Source organism: Hibiscus syriacus, unplaced genomic scaffold (genome assembly GCF_006381635.1).
Source record: "Hibiscus syriacus cultivar Baekdansim isolate YM2019G1 unplaced genomic scaffold, ASM638163v2 tig00117056_pilon, whole genome shotgun sequence".
In the NCBI taxonomy this organism is placed as follows: domain Eukaryota; kingdom Viridiplantae; phylum Streptophyta; class Magnoliopsida; order Malvales; family Malvaceae; genus Hibiscus; species Hibiscus syriacus.
In genome coordinates this window covers 2448258-2470932 of record NW_024063539.1, presented here as the reverse complement: position 1 = coordinate 2470932, position 22675 = coordinate 2448258, and the positions used below count along the sequence as shown (strand labels likewise).

At 33.4% G+C, this 22675-nt stretch overlaps 1 pseudogene; it reads left to right on the top strand.

Moving 5' to 3' along the window:
• The first annotated feature begins 13422 nt into the window (after positions 1–13422).
• On the top strand, positions 13423–14780 carry LOC120197946 (annotated as a pseudogene).
• Positions 14781–22675: the final 7895 nt, after the last annotated feature.

Below are 22675 nucleotides of genomic sequence, written 5' to 3'. Positions count from 1 at the left end.
CAATCCTATCACCTCTAACTTCTTAATTAACCCTTTGACAAGTCAAATTTAACCTCCAATTATAATTATGAACTTTATACCAAGATTTCAATTTGAAACCTCTTATTTTCAATCTCTCATAACTTGATTGTTTTTGAGTTTTAATCCATCTTAAGCTTTCCTTAATCTTTTCCATTACTCTAAGAATCAAAACCAACTTTAAAACAAAAGAATTAATCAACTTGGAACCAACTTACCTTTGCCATGGAGAGCTCACGTTGAGAGGAAGAAGAAACTGAAGAAGACTCTGGAAAATTATCTCATTCCCACGTGCTTATTACCCTTTATAAAGGGAAATAAAAATCTTCCCTAAAAATGACCATAATACCCTTATTACTTTCAAACTTTGTTATTCAATCTATTATCAAAACTTTTAATTTAAGTCCCTGAACTTTCCATATTTTCTGAAATTGGTCACTAAATTTACCAAAATTCTATTTTGGCCATTGTCCCGAATTTCGGGATGTTACAATAACTGTAAACTAAACATATAATAAGAATATTTTTCTAAACACAAAAAAAACTAACCACTTAGATCACACAAAGACCATATAAGAAAAATGTTAAAAAACCTAACCAAATAAACTTGAACAAGAGATAAATACGAATAAATCTGATTGCATCGACAAACAAACTACAAAAGGGAAAAAAGCTACTGAAAGGCCATCGATATACCGTAAATCAGAATCGAGTGATGTGAAAATACTATCCACGAACACAAATCGCATATCCAAATTCAATCTGAGGGTCCAAAGCATGGATGATCAACATAATAACAAATATGCATCATATTGATCAATTGTGGCGATGTCAAATCCAACCATAAAAATTAAACAAAAACAATGGCCAAATAATAGAAAACGTTCCATAGAGGCAGATATAAACTTGTCATAAAGACAAAAAAATATGTGTCAAAAAGGAAGAATTATCAAGAATAAAAAACAAGAAAAAGCAGAGGTGAGCTATAATAAAGCAAAGGAAAAATTATGTTCATTGGCTGTCGCCAACCAGTACTAAGACTGATGTCGCCATCGATCACAAAGATAAAGAAGAAAAGAGACTAACGAGGGCTATAGAAAAAGAGAGAAAAAAAGAAAAACTCTAATTGCTTTCAGAGAATTTTAAATATGCTATTTGTTGAAATATTTACAATTTTTAATTTAGAAACATAAAGATGAAATACATACTATAAGAGATTAAGACCACTATTTATGCCTCTCTTTTTTTCCTCTTGCCCTTCCAAGTTTGAAATGGTAAACCAAAACTATGGTTTTAGTAGTGGCAGTAGGAAGAAGAAAGTGAAAAATGCCATTTTCAATATTTGTGTGTGTGTTAAGGTATTTCTTTATTTGTACATCTTCTACTTGCTTTATTAATTAGAAATACGAGTTTTGAAAAAAGAATGGTTTTTATATATGACTTGTGGTGTGAAATTTGTAAATATTGGTGTATGTTATTTGGAGAAAAAAAATAGTCGGTGGTTTAATAACGTACCATAATGAAAGAACATTAATGTTATAGTAATGAATGGTTGGTAGTTAGAACAAAGTACAGTTCATAGTTTTGTCAATCAAATGAAACAAGTTTTAAAGCTTAATTTACACTAAATATATCAAGTTCACGAAGAGTGTCTTCGAAACCATAAAATAATCTTAAATAATATAAAATATAAATAAATATTATTTCTGGTGATAAAGAATAAATATTATCAACAATAACGTAAGAACGGATATAACAATAAAGTCACGACGTCAACTGATTTTATCACAACTTAAACATAATTTATCTAGAATAATTGTGAGAAAATATCAATATGAGAAATCCAACATAGTGTTTAAATCAAAGGTAGATAAGCAAGATAATGATGTAAACATTAATTAGAGAAACAACATTAAATCTAACCCTAAAAAATGTAATAACAAAAAAAAGAGTGTTTTTAATCTTTTATGGTATCCTGATTCTTGTAAATGTGATGCTTTGTTATATATTTGTGCTTTCAAACATGCTCGAGTGTTTTTACATAATTTACACCCTGCATGACGTTTGGTGTTGTAACATATGCTTTTAGATTGCTAAATGACCCCTTGAAACTCTCTTAAATTTTAAGAATTGGTTTTGGCTTGAATTAAAGTGTTTCTCGCATGATGTTAAATGGTTAGTTTATTATGTCTATGTTTATAAAAAAATATTTTAATTATATATTTAATTTACAAACTTTATTATAATTTTATTTTTTCTTAATAAGAGTCGTGATTTTTTATTTATTTTAAAAAGATTAATATAAGTTAACAGAGTTTAGCGAGTCCACACTAAATTTTATATAAATTTTAATATATGCTTTTGAATAAATTTTAAAGTTCAAGTGGATTCTGACCCCAAAAAAAAAATCGCCAACTATTAGAAAATTCTATTTCCTTGATACAATGAAAGTCGAAGTATGAGAACATATAGAAAAATGCTATAGACGCTATAATTGTAGCCGAATATATCGAATGATGAGATGTCGTATCTTAAAAAACCTACATATATAAATTAAATTACTTTTGAAGAAAAAATATTTAAAAAACATCTTTAAAAATATTTTTAAAGAGAAACCTTTCATGTATAAGAGATTCTTTTTATATAACATCAAAATTAAATATTATTATTTTATGTATTGATGATAAAAAGATAATTTATAAATATATTTATTTAAATATCATATATATTTAAATAATAAATAAGAAATTATAATTGTTAAATTCTAGATCGTAAGTCATAAATCTTATAATCCTATATTGTAAATTTCAAATAAGACACATAATGATATTATTTTAAAATTAGTATTTTTCAAATGTTTATGTATGTGACAATAATTTTTAGAATATTTATAATTTATTCAAATCATTTGAGTAGTTTTAAATTTAATTTTTATAAAATATTAATTAAATTAAACTCAAATACCGGGGAATAATATTAGTTACGAGCACTAAAAGTAATGGTCGATGGAACAACTTTTAGACCCTTTCCCATGAAAATTTATATAAATATGCAAATAAAGATTTTTCATGAACAACAGTAAAGGAAAAACCATAAGAAAATAGTAAAATAGTTGTTGGAATTAATTCTTCGTTTTGTATGTTTGGAAAAAGTTAATGAATGATTAAGAAAGTGGGATAGCGTGGTTGAATTTGATGGCGTAAACTTTAAAAGATTCTGTCCAATGTTTGCTCAATAAATAAAAATAAAAATATAAAACCGTCCACGTTGCATGTCTTGTGTCGTTGGACTTTGACTTCATGAAATTCATATGCTCTTAAAAATCCCATCTGAAACTGTATGTTTTAACAAGCTTGAATTTTATGTTTCCAGAAATAAAGATATATACAGGGCCACATGAATTGGTTTGAAAAGAATTTTAACCAAAGGTTTATGTGTACATATATTGGATAAACCCATGAGATTTGTCAAAGGGAAATTCTATACCAAATGTTATACATTTGGAGAATGTGTTATACATTTGGAGAATGACTCAACATATTTCTTTTAATCAACTACAGTATACAAATAAGACTCATAGACAATACCTTTGATAAACCCATGAGATCTGTCAAAGGGAAATTCAAAGTCTTGACTATCAAATCTATCTAAGTTTTCGTCGACCTACGAATAATCATAATGACCTTACGACTGACTCGTGCACTAAATACCACAATAATTAATCTTCAACATAGCCTAGAAAGGGGCTAAAACTCTGTCCATCATCACCGCCTCCCTATCGTCTTCTTCATCCTCCATACTCAACCTTCTATAATATAAAAACATCGACTAAAAATTGTTCCTTCATTTGTCACAACTCTTCGTTCAAATTATAAGGAATGAATCGTTCAGGACCGATGAGATAATCTTTTCCTATCAATTCATCGTTAATGCAATTTTCTTAAAATCCAGCAACTCTATGCTACCTGAGATCACGATTCACTGATTTAAAACACAAAACAAAAGAATATATGAGATCGTTCTTATATCGATGTCATTTTCATACATTTTTCTTATGTTATAATGGCGTATAAATTATTTTATATTTATTAAACTTCTCATAAGTTCGGGGCGAATTTATAAAATTTTAGAAGACGAAAATAAATTATCAATTGAAAATACAGAGAAAATATCTAAAATATATATATTAATTTGAAATTATTAGAGGGACCACAACATTCTTCTCGAATCAAAGGGGAAAGGAAGTTGTCTTGGCCTCCCTCAAAATGGAAAAATTAGTATATAATACCTTAAGAAAAATATAAAATTTTAGATTATCTAATAGAAAAATTACACTTTAATCTCTAAACATTGATATTTTTATTTTGGCCCATGAAAAAATCTTGGTTCTCCCCTCGAGAAAAGCAAAAGTGGAAAGAAAAGGACAATAAATTGAAGCTTGGGCATATCTCACAGCTGGGTTGTCAGTTGTGCGTAGAACATGAAGCCTAACCAAAACACCAACAATAAACAACGCTAAGAAACAAAGGACCGAATCAAAATGGTCCCTTCAGACATATCGAAACAAAAATTTCGATTAAAAAGAAGTTTTTCGAATGGTAAGACAAGCTCCTATGTGGTCCATATGCATGTCATGATTTCCTAAAGAACAAGCTCCAAGCTATGGCTTTCGATTAGGGTTTATTACAATGTTACCGTCATTATTTTTTTAATGATGGGTTCTATGATTATCGACTTATCGTTATAAACAACATAATAAACATATAGCAACACAAAATGTGTTAAATTAGCTTACTTTGTCAAAGCATGGAATCGCAAAGCAGAGACTGGTTAACCATCTGTTTTCATGAAGTAGCTGTTGGTATTTGGAACAAGATCGAGTATTAGTTTAATTGATATTGTTATAATATTTAATTGGACGTGTTTGATTTATTTAGTCCGTACTCGGGAATAATATACCCTAGTAGAGTTTTTTTAATAAAAATATTTAAACAATTCAAAAACAATACTATAGCTTGAATTATATTAAATAAACGACAACAAAATATTCATATCTTGAACTGTTGAAGAATCGGGCAAAGTAAATGAAAAAACACAAGAATTTTAATGAGGTTCGGCAATGTGCTTACGTCCTCGGTGCCTAAGCGGCGCTAGAAATTTTATTCAATCTCACATAGGTTTAGGTTACATCTCTATTTATAATAGAAAACCCTGGTACATAATTACAAAATTAACCCTATACCGTACCGGTATATTTATGAGTCATACCTTACATGAACTCAGTAAGCGACTTTAGTTATAAAAGAGAATGTTTTCTTTTTAAAAGTCTTGAGTTTGAATAATTGTGTCTGTAGGATGTGTGTGCACACACACAATGATATTATCACGTTAGACTATTCAAAAAAATATTTATAGCTTTGTCGAAGGAATAAATATAAGAAATATTTGTTAAAAAAAGAGAAAAAGCTTGAAATTATGTTAAAAAATTATTGAAAAAATTATTGAAATTGAGATAAAAACAACTATTTAAAACTTGAATTGTCAAACATGGCATGATAAATAAAGCATAAAAATGATGAATTGTTGATCCTATTTGATGCCCACTTATAATGTTGTTATTCCAATCGAGAATATCATCCTATCCCAATCCCATGGTCCAGAAAATATCAAAATTTCCTTTCAACAAGATGTTGATAGCAAAGCTGTTTCTAGGCATGAACGAATGAATAGTTTTACATTTGGTGTCAGTAGTGCTACTCACTCACTGTCAAGTTTTTATTCCATCTCAATGGGTAGAGTTTTTTCATTAATAACGAGGGAATTCGTAAACCTTTTAAGCAAATTGATAATAAGTTGACAATTATTACTAAATATATAAGTTATAAAAATGATAAATTTTATGAAAACTTATCTAATACTGGTGGATCAAAACGTGGTATTTTAAATATTTTTGAAGAAAAAAGAAGTAAATTTATGCGACTTAGAGATCAATGAAGGAGGAATTGTCATCCCAATAAACTGATAAAGGAAGAATTGTCTAAGTTGATCAACCCAATGCATTAAATAATTTAAATTTTAATATATACATACAATCGATTAATGTACTTAATTTTATTATAATATACTTCTCAATTGTAAAACAAAACCATTTTTATTTATATTATTTTATTAAATTATGTTATTCATCTAATTCTTGAACATATTATCCATGAATGAAATTATGGGGAGGATCCCATCAAAAAACATTTGGAGCCTATTCGGCTTGGTTTTGACCTATCTCTTAATGAGCTTTTTAAGGCATCTAACTTGGGCCTAGCCTATCTAATATATGCAGATGGATGGCTCAAAAATAGCAATTGGGTACCCTATCTGTTTCTATACAAAGACTTAAGAAAAATAATATTTTAGTCCTTTAATTATATCTAAAAGTTTGTTTTATTCTATATAATATAGAAAGGAACATTTTAGCACTGAAATTTTAAATTCGTAATTGGTTTGTTTAAGTATCTTTTAAGTCCATGTCAATTTTGAAATTGAGCAAATTGATCTCTTGAAAAAAGAATATTATTTTTGTCACACCCTCATTTTAAATTAAAAAAATATAAATTAATTTGTTTGATTTAGGGGTTAAATTGAAAGTTTCATAAGTTTGTAGATTGGTTTTTAACCTGTAGGAAGTTTAGGGACTTAACCCTGAATTGTCCCATTTTTCTGATTAGTGGAAAAAAATCAAATGAATTGTCCCATTTTTTCTGATTAGTGGAAAAAAAATCAAATGTGTGGCCGAGGAGATTCAAACCCTTGTACCCCAGGGCCATTACCCTACTGTTTAGGTTAGGTCACTGTTTGTTATAATTTTAAGTAAACATATTATTTAATGCTTAAGGCTCAGTTTATAATACCCAAAATTAAACCCCCATATTCCTAAGTTGTTGTCGTCATTCCACCGTCGATTAAGCGTTTTTCGATCGTCGTTGAGTGCGCCGCCACCATTATTCTGCTTGCCATCGTCCGACGACCAAAACCCCTCCAACCTCACTTTAAAATTCATCGTCGATAATCATGGGAAGCTCGCCAAAACACCGTCGAAACCCCCCATGTCGCCTCGGTTAATCACGATTTTCAGCAGCCATCGTCATCCATTTGCCTCACCACCATTGTGGTTGGACTCTTCATCGTCGTCGACTCAAAACCCAACCCTTGGGTCGTAACTTTGTCGTTGTTTTCTTCATCGTCGACGATGGTAAGCTCGAATTTAATTTTTTTGGTTAATTTTCTCTCAGTTTTGCTTGATTATTGGTTGGGTTTACTTTGTTTGAAGACTAAGTTGCACCCGGAGTACTTGGCCGACCGACCCGACCCCTTTCCACATTCTCACGATCTAACAGTACGCGTGGGGCTCCTTCACCAGTCTAGGTCAGACCGAACCGGGTCGAGTTGAGTTAACTCACTGAGCCAACTCGTTGATTCAACTCGATCAGAGTCAACTTGTTAACTTTGACTGGTCGTTGACTCTAACTTTAACCAGTGTTAACTTTGACTTTGACCAAAAAGTTAAATTTTTTGAAAAGATATATTTTATGTTTTTCGACATTTTAAGTTCGAATCTGAAGTCTGTTTTGTCAAATTCGAACATAAAAGCCTCCAAATTGACTGTCAAACTTGAGCATGCATATGTACTTAAGTATTTCATTTAAGAATAATTAAATTTAGGTTATGACTTATCTAAAATATTGTTATTGAAGGTATATGAGACTCTCCCGATTGTTCGATAACTTGACCCAGCTCCTCTTGATTAGTTCGATCTCGTGAGCTAGTAGTTACTCGTATGACCAGTAAATCTTATGATTTCGCTGATTAAAAATGTTACTTCGTTAGTAACTCAGTGTTATTATGAATTAGGTTCGAGCACTGCTGCAGAGCGTGGCGAGACAGGTGCTCAGTAGACACACTAACCGACCCTATTTTACGAGGTGTGTTTCTTATGTGCTATATGAATGTTTTACCTGTTTTAAAATGTGATTTTCCGAAATTAATGATTTACTGATTTACTGGTTGATTGTTTATGAACTATGGTTGTTTGATATATGTTATATGGTTAATTGTTTTCACTAGAAACATGATTATGCAGATTATGGATAATGAAATTTACTGCTTACTGTGTGAATTGTTTTATTGATATATTATTTTTGGGTAGGATACTGGAGTATGGAGGTTCAGCTCTGATCAAGTTGGTAATTCCTTACGGACCTAAGGCGACTCTTGGGTAGGCTCCGAGGCCATGAGAACTTTCCTGGGTAGGCTCTCAGGCCCCAAGGTGCTCCCTTAGGTTGGCTCCTATACCAAATGGGTATAAAGTAAACCTTTATGGGTGTAGTTCTGGGGAATTGCATTTTGGTGTACGGGAGGAGGGTAATTATGAGTTTTATATTCAACTTATCGATGATTTTTATGATACCTTATTGAAACACTTCTTGATTATTTTATCTATTATTTTTTACACGCACCATTGGACCGCACTGAGCTCCCTAGCTCACCTTTTTCAAACTTTTTCCCCTTTCAGATACTTTTGGATAGACACCCCAGACTAGACACTTGGAGGATCGACACATTCTTATAGAGCATTTTGTTGTAATGCTTTTATCTTCTGAGATGTTTTTATTTACGGTCACATGTGCCTTTATTTTGAAATACTTATTTTTATGATTTTTATTGCGATACAGATTATGATGTATTTTATTTTATTCAGTCACCAACGGTTTTATATTTACTCGATGGATTTTTTTTATCTTTTTAACTATGAACTTTTGTTAGATGTTGTTTATAATTCGGTTTTAAATAATCGAAAAAATGTTTTGAAAATTTTATTGTAATCCACTAGATCTAGTTGTAACGGATAGTCCCGGTCTAGGGGGTTTCAAATTTAATCAATATACATTTTGAAAATAAACAAATAAAAATGATCTATGATGGTCTTGATCTTTCCTGTCAATATATGACACATGTCTAACTATAATTAGATAGTTTATTAAATACAATAAAAAAATATAATATTTTTTCATAATTTTGAAAGTTTTAATAAAATTTTAGTTTTTTTATGATTTCGCAATCCAAATCTAAAGTTCTTAATAAAATTTAATATAATTTTTTAACTAAATATTTTTTATGTCTTATTGTAGATACTCGTTTTGTCCGGGGCTCTCTTTCAAATTTTTACTCCATTTTATATATATTACTATTTATTTATTATTACCAAGTCTTGCATATCTATTATTATTAGTTTATTATGGGCACGTGTGTTTAATTACGTATTGACCGTTCATTTAATTATATGAGTTGTTAGGCTTGTAGTCATGTATATATATATATAAGTATTTATGGGTATATGAAATTATATATATATATATATATATATATATATATATATATATATATATATGTATGTATGCATATAAGTATGTTATGATAAATAGATTTACTAAGTAATTGATTTTTACAGGCCTACATTAAAATACAACAGGCTCAAGCCCAAAGTAGCAGCCCATTTGAGGATACCCTAGACCCGTTAGGGTTTCCTGTCGCCATCTCCATGCGCAGCTGAGCCTCCACCGTTGGATCTGGCTTCATGATCCAACGACTCTCAATCCTCCCAGAAGCCTCCACCGTTAGATCGGAGGTGATCCAACGGCTCCTAACGCACTCAGAACTCCAAGACAGCACGAACCAACCGGGTGCTACCCACGTGAAGTCCCTCGGGACTGTTCCCCGTCGCCTGTGCCCAGGCTGCTCGCGCCCGTGACTTGCTCGCTCCAGAGCCCTGCAAACACACCAAACGAGAGCAGAAACAGAAAAGAAGAAAACTGGAAAGAAATCTATCAACTAGAAATATAAAGGAAAGGAAGGGGGTAAGAGGGGAGCTCTCTCGGTCATCGGCAACGGAGAAGAACCAAAAAAAAAAAAACGAAAATTTCTCAATCATAAAAAACAGAATACAACCCAAAAAAAAAAAAATACCCAGAAGATCATTCATCAACAACCAGAGAACAAAACGAAAGCAAAAGAGACTTACCCTTCCGATCCAGTAGCTTTCGTCACTAGGAATCCATACCCCGTCTGTGAGAAGGTAAAACCTTTCACCTCCCGTTGATTTCGAGTCATGCATGTTGGTTTTAGGTCTCGGGCTTTGGGGATTTGAAGGGTTCAGTACATGTTTGGTCATAGTTCAACCGGGTAACGGGGCTAGGGTCGCGAGGTTTAGCAGTGAGGTAAGGGTTTGTTTTAGCCTCTTTGGTTTTGGGTTCTGTCATGAGAGACTCAAGGTTTTGGGGTTCAAGGTTTACGGGGTAGGTTTCACGCCTGCGTGGCTCCTCATCGGAGCGTTAGGCGGTGGAGGCCTCGGTGGTTGTGGAGGCTAGGGCTTGGTTTGGGCTTCGTCGAGGGTTAGGAGAGAGTTTGAGGGAGAGGAGAAGGAAAACGGCGGGGCTTGGTTTGGTCTGGCTGAAGGGAAGTGATTTAGGGTTTCAGATTTTACCCTAATAACCTATATAACAGAACGCCAGAACGGCGTCGTTTCGTTTAGGCCCAAAACGGTAGCGTTTTGATAGCTGAGGGGAAAACTGTGCGTTTTAGGAAAAGGGTTAATGTCTGGCGTGGCCATCCCAACCTTGTTTCATTTCGATTTGGTCCCTATACCGAACTTTGTTATCTTTTGATTTTGTATCTTAATTTTCAGCGTGTTACATCTAAGTCCAGAACCATGTTAGGGCCATTTTAATGTTGTTTAGGCATTGGATGTGTAATTTGAGAAACTTTCAATTTGGTCATTTGCAGTATTTTGGTTGTATTATGTTTGCAATACCCAAAAATGAAATGTTATGAAAGAACTTGTTATTTATTTTTTATGTTTTAGTCCTTCTAATATTTTAGGCATGTTTGTTAGGCTAATTAGATTTATTTTAAATATGTTGCATGTGTATATTATTTCGAGCATGTTGTCCATACGCACTTAGGTGTATTTCTTTTTAAAGCATGTTAGCCTCGTTTACTTTAATCGCATGTTCAATTAATCTTTGCATTAACATCACTTTGTATGATTTGCATGATATCCTCATATGCATAACTTGACATTATTGCATAATCGGAATTAAGGGTAATGCCCTTTTAATCTAAAATTATCAGAATGGTTTTCCTTAACTTACAGGAAAGTTGTTTTGACGATTTTAAATTAAAATGGTATCCCGTCAGTAACGCCTAATTAAATTTGGATATATCATTGTAAAATTTGGGAGCGAAAGAAAAGGAAATATTCGACTATTTAAACTTTTCGAGAAAAGGTCGTTAGAACTGAACTAAAGATCTGGTCTCGATATTTTTAAATAATCGAATATTCTTTATCTTTCTAATGACTTGGTAATTTTAAATTAAATCTATTTTGTTGCTTTGAATGTTGCAAATTTACATGTTTGTCGTTTAAAGGGATCATTAATCAAATCAAATTTGAACTTGTGAAATTCATTGCAAAGAAATTAATTAATCGACTAGGTATCGATTTAGGGCGTTGTGGGGGTGCTAACCCTTCCCCACACGTAATCGACTCCCGAACTCAGATTTTGATAACGCGGACCTCTACTTGTCGTTTTAATTAAAATTAATTTTTATTTAAAATGACAAAATGTTTTTGGGTGCCCAATCACACCCTAATCAAAGATTGGTGGCGACTCCTCGAACCTTATATTTTTACCGTAACGGAATTTCCAATTTTTCGAAACGAGAGGTTTTCTAAAATTGTATCGTTTTTAATTAAAAATTCAATTGAAAAAAGAATAATTAAAAATGACGCGGTTTTCAAAGTCTCGCCCCCACTCCCGTTTAAAAATCGTTTCGACACTTATAGTTATAATGTTATTATTAACGAAGACAATATAATTTGGAATAATAATAACATCAACAATCATAACAAGAGTTAGAACTGTAGGAAGTTAGACTGAGATACAATCTAATATACAACGTAGTAAAAAAACATATTTTGTAATACGATGACATCAATGAATTCGTCAAGTGTCTTCGATTGGTGTCAATAGTTGAAAGAATTATTATTCTTCTTAGAAGACTTAGGATTAAACAATTTTATTTATGGGTGTGTGTGAATTATCAATGACTAAAAAAGAATTTAAACCGATATTATTTTATTAATCAACCTAAACTATTGAGAGAGAAAAAAACATTAACAAAGTCCCAATCCTGGGTTCCATCCCAAGTTTGAAATTGTGCTTTTAATCCCAATCTCAGCTTCAACGCTTCACCCCCAACGGTTACTCTCTTTTAATGTTTGGTCTTTTAAGGGTTGAGTTTTTGAAAAGCACTGGCTGCAGATATAATTAACAATTCCTCACAAAATGTTTAGTTGGTGTTAAAAAATGTTTGTGGGAGGTTCATCTTTTGGTTAATAAAGTAGTGCTAAAAGCTTTATTTCGGGGCAGCTGTGGTATAATTTTGAGGCAAAAGGAATCAAGCAGCTTTTCTCCCCATGAGACGGTCCATAATTGTGCAATTAGTGAGTTTGCACTTTGCACTCACCCCCAAATATCCCACCTTGGCTTAGCTACTTAGCATCACCAACCTCACCCACAACCAATCTGCAAATATACATGCAATGGATGAAATAATTAGATGTAGTTGATGAAATGTTACTTTATTATGAGCCCCATATGAGAGATTATCATTGATCCAAAAGTTGTTTTAAAGTTCAGATATCATCCTTAAATGAACTGAAACTTGTTTATCACTGAGGAGCTGTATTCTTCAACATTTGTAACACACAATCTAGTTATATGTGAACTTGAAAATCATCTATGTTTTACCTCTATCGAACTTCTTCTATACATTTAAATCTTAAAGTAATTAAAAGTAAATATCTTTAATTTTAAAACTTTCGAAATCTTTAATCTTATGAAATCACGATATCTCGATATGATCTCTAACATACTTACGTGATCAATCCCTCTCTCTGTATGGTCTTATATTTACATAATTCTCAGTGTTTATTACCGATCTTGAAACATTAACGTCTTACTCCTATTTTACGTGAACTATCAGTCCTCTCTCTTTATGACATCAATCTCATGAAACATTTTCCTAGCAATCCCTCTCTCTTTTTGTTGAGGGTTTAAGTAATTTAATGTTGGGACCCACGTTTTGTTTCTTGTTGAGATAATCCAAGTGTCTATGTAGGAATTCAACGGCTTAAATTTGCCATAAGCAAATATCTATAAAGAGATCAATGAATTAAAACCCCATTATATAATTGCAAATAATAATAGTCCAAGGCCTCCAAATCTTAAGCTAAAGGAATCTCTGCAGTTCTCTTACTTACCAACTGTTTTCAGCTTCAAAAAAAACTCTGAATCTCCGAGGAAATGGCCGGACTTACCCACCAAAGAAAACCAAGCACGGGAACCTTCCGAAACCAGAAGAAGCGTCCTCAGCAGAATGTCAAGCCACCGCCTTGGGCGGTTGTCAAAGGCCTTTTCTTTGGTAGAAATCCCCTGCATCAACCAGAGCAACATCACGACCAGCAGCAGCAGCAGCAGCAAAAGCAAAAGCAAAAGGAACAAGTGATGGAAGAAAGTGGGAAGAAATGCAAGAAAATGAGGTGTTCAGGTTCATTATGTAGCAACACAAAGGTGATGCAAAAGCCCGAAGCAGCTTCCCCTGAAGTCCATAAGAAAAAGGCATCATCTTCATCATCATCACTTGAAGCTTCTTCCAGCAGATCCATGAAAGCTCCTCTGCATGAACTCAATGGAGTAATAGTTTCATCCACCAATTCTTCGCTTTCTTTATCTTCAGCATCGGCATCCGCCTCCTCCGTTGGTGGGTCTTTCAGAGGAATGCCATTCAGGAGGTTCTCCGGCTGTTACGAGTGCCGAATGGTGATCGATCCAGTCCTCGGAATGGTCAAAGATCCTTCCTTGAGGACTTCCATTTGCACCTGCCCTGAATGTGGTGATATTTTCATGAAAGGTGAGAATTTGGAGCTTCATCAAGCTGTTAGACACGCAGGTAACCATCTTCCCTGCAATTTCAGCATTCTTATATAAGTTTCTTAATCTGATTTTGCTGCTTCCTGGCATATTTAAAACAGTATCCGAACTGGGTCCCGAGGACACCAGCAAGAACATAGTGGAAATCATTCCAGTCAAGCTGGTTCAAGAAACAAACACCCATATGCAAAATAGACCGTATCCTTAAAGTCCACAACACCCCAAGAACCATTTCCAAATTCGAACAATACCGAGACTCCATCAAATCAAAAGCAACCAAGCTCCCCAAAAAGCACCCACGCTGCATAGCCGACGGTAACGAGCTCCTCAGGTTCCACTGCACCACTTTTGCATGTTCACTCGGCCTCAACGGCTCCTCCAACTTGTGCAACTCGATCCCAAACTGCAATGTGTGTAGCATTATAAAGAATGGTTTCAAGGTGGTTCAAGAACTCAATGGAAAAGGAATCCTCACAACAGCAACCAGTGGCAAAGCTCATGATAAGGCGACCGGAGTTGCAGACGGGAATGAAAAGAGGGCAATGCTTGTTTGTAGGGTGATCGCCGGGAGGGTTCAGAAGAGCGTGGAAGGTGGTAACATGGAGGATTACGACTCAGTGGGGGGCGATGTTGGGGTCTACTCCAATTTAGATGAGTTGTATGTGTTTAATCCTAAGGCTATTTTGCCCTGTTTTGTTGTTATCTATACAGGGTTTTAATTTGGGGAGATGATTTCCTTGTTTCGGATTCTCTATTTTCTGTAGCAAAATTAAATCTTTGTTTTGCTAAATAATTAGTTAATCACTGCTTTTAGTTATGTGTTGATTATTGTTCATATTGAAAACGCCTAAATACATGTGTTACTACTTACTCTTGCGAACTCGTATAATCGAGCCTCCCCTTTTGCAATCCTCCTTAATATTGGACACACCATTAACACGAATCTTAAGGAACACAAATGCAAGACTATGCGAACTCTTAGACTTGTGCAAGGTGTTCAACAAACGGTCACGTGTCAATCACTCACTACCCTGAGAACACACCCCTATTACATCACCGACCACCATGTGTCGATATCTGTGACTTCCTAGTTTGAACTCTCTATTCCTAGTATGTCTAGTCGGAATCAGAGACATGATGACTCCCAACTGACCCATATCCATGGTACTATAAATACTTGTTCCTTAGAGAGTAAAAGATCAGGACTCATCTTCCACGGTCAACCGTCGCCAGCCCTGTGGTGATAAGAGCCCCTCTCCGGAGCCTCCTTTGTTATACCTCCGACCACTCTCCAGGATTGTTGACCATTTCACTCGTCAACAACAAGCTTGTTGAAAGGGGATTGTCTCCGAAAAGGCGGGCTAATATACGGCTAATATACGGCGTTACCGGATATATTATATAATATATTTATAATATTCGGTTAGCGCTACCAGAAATGTTGAGTAATAATAATGTAGTAGGTCTAAATCATGAAGAAATATTAAAAAAATTGGCAACTGGTAAACTTAGCTTGTCGGTTTGTATCGATACAAATGAAAAATGGATCGCTCCATAGCAATATTACAGGTACAAATATGACAAAACCGGTCCCAAAATGACAGAACCGGTAAAACGCTACCGGATATATTGAAAGTGTCAATAATTTAATATAAGTATTGAAACTTTCTGAATTTAAAAGAGAAGAAGTTATAACGTCTATAAAGTGTCGATACTTTAAAAAAATATATCGATCCACAACAATATTAAAGGTAAAAATATAATAAAACCGGTCTAAAAAATGACAAAATCGGAAAAAGTTATAGGGATATATTGAAAGTGTCGATAATTTAATATTAGTATCGAACACTTTCTGAATTTAAAAGAAAAAAGTTATAGCGCCTAAAAAGTGTCGTCACTTTATGAAAATGTATCAATCCTTACCAATATAACAGGTAAAAATATGATAAAACATGTCTCAAAAATGACAAAACCGGAAAAAGTTACCGGATATGTTAAAAGTGTCGATAATTTAATATAAGTATCGACACTTTCTTAATTTAAAAGAGAAGAAGTTATATTTCTTAAAAAGTGTCGACACTTTATGAAAATGTATCGATCCAAAACAATATAACATGTAAAAATATGATAAAATCGGTCTCAAAATGACAAAACCGGTAAATAGATACCGGATATGTTGAAAGTGTCGATACTTTAATAAGTACGCGTAATAAATTATCGATACTTTTAAAGAAATAGGTAAATATCTTATCGAAAGTATCGACACTTGACATAAAAGTGTCGACACTTATGTAGTTGTATCGATTAAATATAAATAACATATCCGGTGTAAATATAAAGGCATTGCTATCCTCTGAAAATAGATAGAGTTTTTGAAATCGAAGCGTAATTGTTATTACATTTCAGAAGGCGTTTCTACGTGAAGTTTTGTTTGTTTGTTGCTGCAGTCGAATCGAAAGGTACGTTGTTGAAACCCTAGTTTTTTATTATTACAGTAATGGGAAATAGGGTTTTTATGTGTTTTTGTTTGGGGGGTTTTCGAAGTAAAGAAGCATTTGGGACCGAATCGATACTTTTAGTTAATATTTATAGGTAAAAATGATATTATAGATAGAAAATGATATTTTAGGTTGTATAAATGTGTCGACACTTGTTGTAGTAGCCATTCAAATTCTTTTGAAGACCAACCGTTTTACAACAAAGAGTGGTTATTGATTTTTGTATATTGAATAAAGTGTATGTAAGCAGTATTTGATTTGATTTACGCAAACTGATATATGAAGGAAAAATGAAGTCAATGGGAGGAAAGCAACCAAAGGGTGGATATATGTACTTCTAGTAAGTATCAGTCTTTTTGTTATTATTGTTGAAATGGTAATTGGATTAAAACTTTAAATTGATTACAAATTTTAAATGTTGACAGTATTGCCGAATGTAAAAGGATGAAGGAAGATGACACACAGCGGTTCAGTATGTAAAATGAAATTGACATTGAGTATTATTTAGCGTTAATGTATTGATTAAGAAACATTTATGCTTAATATTAGGTGAAAAAAGATGTGAGGTCGAAATGGAATTCGATGAGTAATGTCGAAAAGGAACCTTACATCACACAGTCAAGGAATGATAGTAAAGAATACAAAGAACGAATGAAAGCACATGAAAAGAATGTATTCATTAAACTTGTAAATACGTTGATACAAGATATATAAGAACAATAACATTATATATTGTTAAAAAATGTAGGAAGTGTCGACAAGGTGCAGCATAAAAAGGGTGAATTCATTAATTGAACACCTTAAAGAGAATGATCAGTTGAATGTGCTGAGCGAACTGGGGTTTAGATCGTTGATAGGAGTAGGGGATCGACCAATTCGAAGGGAATTGTGTCGATCCTTGATGGAGCAATTTGATGTCAAACAATGTATTGCTAGATATGGTGATTATTCATTCCCTCTGGGGGTACGACTGCTGCAGCCGTCTTGGGGGTACAAAACAAAGGCAAAAGTGTTGTAGAAGTCCGTAGGAGTAAGAACTGGAAAGCACTTGCCTCCAAATTTGGTTTGAATCAGAAGGTGACATATGCTGAAGTTGAAGAGGATATCAAAAGTGGATCTTACGGGGGGGATAAGCTGAAGACCCGAGTTCTATTGTACCTTGTCGGGATATTTCTTTATCCAACGGGTGATACGTCAACGAACAAGGAATATATGAAGCTCATTTGCGATGAAGGCTTGAATGGTGAATTCAATTGGGCTGAATATGTCCATTCGAGATTGATTGAATCAATAATCACCTTTCAAAAGGGCAACCAAAGATACCTCAAAGGTTGCATAGCAATCTTAGAGGTAACTGAGTTGAAGAATGTTTTTGTTTTTTTATATAAAATGATAGTATAGTTATTATATAAATGATAACTTTTATTATAAATGCAGGTTGCATTGTTTGATTTTTGGTTGGGCTGTGATAGTTTGTCGGCTTATGAAAGAAACGGAGTGGCATGCATCAGTACATGGGGGAAGGAAGAGGTGGTTAGAGTGATGGCGAAGTTGAAGTTGGATAGACCGAGGAAGCTAGAAATGGTAATAAATGTAATTAAATAATATTAAGAATATAATCAATGTCTTAATACAAATTTAATTTTGAAGGTTATTGTTAATGAGGTAGAGGAGACAGAGGAGGTAGAAGAAGCAGAGAAGGCAGTGGAGAAGGAAGAAGAGATGGTTGAAGGGGTGGATGACGGTCGGGGGGATTACGGTGAGGGAAAACAGAGTAAATTCGATATTTTGATGTCTGAATTGGCTGGTATTAAAAATCCTTTTTGATATTCATCAAAGACAATCAAGAGATGAAGAGACACTGAGAGGCATAAGGGGGAAGTAGAAGGAAATGTAGATGTAGTGGTGAATGAAGTTGAGGTGTTGAGGGAACTTAATCTATTGACGGGTGGAAAAATTGATGTAGTTGTCAAGGAGGTTGTGGAATTGAGGAGTGAACTTACGGGGCTGAAGGAGGTGATTGAGAAAAACTTGGATGAAGGGGGGAAAATGAAGGGTGAAATAAAAGAGATGAAGAGCTATGTAGAGCAAAAATATGATGAACTGAAAAAATTTGAAGAAAAGATGGAGGAAATGAGGAGAAAGGATGTCACTAACATCTATACACCGGAGAGTGTTATAGATGCAGATTTGGATTCGGAATGTCCTGTACCCCATAAGAAGAAGCAGAAGGTAAGTTGAATAAAAGAAAACTTATTTTTATTTTTATCATGTTGTTGTGACTAAAATTTGAATGCAAAATTGTAGGTTGAAAAAATGGTTATTCCAAGCGGAATTGAACTGGTCGAAGCTGCAATTTGTGATTATTTATGGAATAGTGGGTTAGAATCGGGGTAAGTTAAATATATTACTTTGTGAGTGATATTTAAATATTTCATGACAATATTAATCCTAATGATTCATACAGATGTTCTGTAATCTCAATGGGAAATCAATACGCTAGTATATCCGACGTTGCAACGTTGAAGCCTAGTGAATGGGTTGGCGGTGTGGTAAGTAGACATCGATTAAAGTTAAAACCTATTGATATATTCTGATTGTGCAATTAATTTTGTTAGTTTATTGATTTGCTCGCCTGGACAGCATGCTACGATTCTAAAAAGTCAGGCCGGACGATTGGCTACATTCTATACCACTTAGAGGTGAGTTAAATTAATAAATGTTGAAAAGTAATGTTATAGACGGTAAATTAATAATGATTGTCACGTAATTGCAGCAACAGGCGTTGGACAACGTTGTATTGAGAGTATTGCGAGTTTTTGGGGTCCCATGTTGCATAACTATGAGAAATTCACCAACTGTGAGAAGGTAAGACACCATACGAATAGGCATAAATGATGTTTTTGGATATAATGTTGAATTTTGTCAAATTGAGTGTGAAATTTGTTACAGATCATGATCACAATAAACCATAATAATTCACATTGGTATCTATTGGTGTTGGATATGGTAGACCGTGTTGCAACTGTATATGATAGTCTGTTTACATCTACAGCAGCTAAACAGAGTGAATGATGCTAAGATATTGGTATGTATGAAAGGAAATTATGTCAATTATAATGCATAATTTGTTTGGATCATAACTTCATATTTTTTAATGCAGATGAAAATATTAGATAGTTATAATAAGAAACGCATTTGGGTAGGAGCATGTGGATCTCTAAGAAATTTCCCCTTGCAAAGATTCAAATTTGCAGAGCATAAGATGAACGAGCAATCGAATGGACATGATTGCGGTATTTATGTGATGTGGATGGAATCGATTGGTTTAGAGGGGTCTACTTGTGATTTTGTAAGTAGAATTAAAAAATATTTTGCGGTTAAATTTTTAAAAGGCGTAGATTGAATGTTGTGGTATACAATACTTAACGTACTGACAATTTGAATATAGGTTGTTGGAGAATGAGATCGTATGTGAATATTAAACGATTTTGTAAGCCACAATCAAAATCAACTAAGAGAGAAGATGACAAAAGCTGCCATGCTACACAAGAATAACAAAAGGAATGGATGATGTAAATGCATGGTTAATTTGTATAAGATTTTTAATTTTGTATACGATTTATAATTTTATATGTGAATGTAATTATGTATGAGATGGGAAAAGTTATCCAAATGTTTTTTGTACATGTTTCTTATACACAGTAAGAGTCATGTTTTTTGTCTGCATTATTCCAAATGTCACTAACATAATTGTCATCATGTGCGGGACTAAATGGCCATTCCATATTTAGGTATGTTCAATAACTACAAAATGCAATAACTTTAAAGTAATAGGTAAATTTACAATGTAGATGTCAAAAATAGAATATAAAAATGACAAAATTAATAAACACAAAGATTTGATTCCAACATTTTGTCCAAGTTTGGGAACTTAATAGGTAAAATATACCGGTTTAATGAGAGAATAGGTAAACTTAAGTGTCGATACATTTATAACAAGTGTCGATCCCAAAAACATCGAAAACCATAATTATAATGTAATAGGTAAATTATTCATGTAAATGGTCTAAATATACCGGTTTTTGAGAAAACATGTGTACAAAACGTATCGACACAAATAGAACAAGTGTCGATACTTTTTGTCCAGAATGTATTTCAAAAACAAGTGCCCTAAAAAGTGTCGATACATTTGTAACAAGTGTCGATCCCAAAAACATCGAAAACCATAATTATAATGTAATAGGTAAATTAGCAATATAATCGGTCTAAATATATCAGTTTTTGAGAAAACAGGTGTACAAAAAGTATCGACACAAATAGAACAAGTGTCGATACTTTTTGTCCAGAATGTATTTCAAAAACAAGTGCCCTAAAAAGTGTCGATACATTTGTAACAAGTGTCGATCCCAAAAACATCGAAAACCATAATTATAATGTAATAGGTAAATTATTCATGTAAATGGTCTAAATATACCGGTTTTTAGAAAACAGGTGTACAAAAAGTATCGACACAAATAGAACAAGTGTCGATACTTTTTGTCCAGAATATATTTCAAAAACAAGTGCCCTAAAAAGTGTCGATACATTTGTAACAAGTGTCGATCCCAAAAACATCGAAAACCATAATTATAATGTAATAGGTAAATTATTCATGTAAACGGTCTAAATATATCGATTTTCGAGAAAACAAGTGTACAAAAAGTATTGACACAAATAGAACAAGTGTCGATACTTTTTGTCCAGAATGTATTTCAAAAACAAGTGCCCTAAAAAGTGTCGATACATTTGTAACAAGTGTCGATCCCAAAAACATCGAAAACCATAATTATAATGTAATACGTAAATTATTCATGTAAACGGTCTAAATATACCGGTTTTTGAGAAAACAGATGTACAAAAAGTATCGACATAAATAGAACAAGTGTCGATACTTTTTGTCCAGAATGTATTTCAAAAACAAGTGCCCTAAAAAGTGTCGATACATTTGTAACAAGTGTCGATCCCAAAAACATCGAAAACCATAATTATAATGTAATAGGTAAATTAGCAATATAATCGGTCTAAATATACCGGTTTAAATTGAAAACATGTTACCATAATGTATCGACACATTATTAACTTGTATCGATACCTTTTTAAATTACTCTTTTTTTTAATTTATTATAAATATGATACAAACTCCAATCTAAAAACCCTAGAACCTAAAGGCAAAAAAGAACTCATCGACTCCGACGAATACCAGCGTTCATAACTGTTACGATCAGATGTTCAGGTAGATATTTTGATATTTTACCATAAATTAGGGTTTGTTTGATTTGCAGATTGGTCTTTTTTTCCTTAATGTGTTTTTGTTCCAATGTAACAACATCCACACCCAAAATGGCTCCAAAATGTCAGCGTAAGAAGGGGTCTTTCTCAAATCTTTTCTCAACCCATCTCTTCCCAACCCAGTTCTTCTCAACCACAACCTCCTTCTCAAACAATCGCCCCTTCTGAGGGAATCAGGTCGTTCGAAGCTGACAACTTTAGATCCGATGCGGAGAAAGAAAGATGGCAAAGGAGTTTTAAAGTAAGGAAGATTCGTCCCGAACGTCTCATTGACTTGGGTTTCTTGTTCGATGATAAATATGCTTTTAGTTTTAAATCCATGTTTACATCTTGGGGTTGGCTTGAATTCCTTGGTGTAGAACTAAAATATTACCCCAACCTAGTTAGAGTCTTCTACAATAATGCTTCCTTCGAGTATGAACCTAATAAGAGTAATATAATAGGAATTAATATCCATGTCATGGGGAAGGATATATATATATCTCCGGAAACTATTGCGAAGGGTTTAGGTGTAGCGAATAAAGAGGATTCAGATGAAAATGATGTAGATTGGTCTACAATTAAACGAGTTGCTAGAAGTAGCCCAATTCACCTAGATCTAGAGTACAGAGTGTTTCACAAAATGCTGACTTGGTTTATTCGGCCTAGTGGGAGAAAACATTCAATGCTTCGAGACAACGATTATTGGTGGATAGCAAAGTATAAATCCAAAGCCAAAATGGCTCCAAACATTGCTAAACTGGTTTTTAATACAATTGTATATATAGTCACAAAGGGAACATCAAT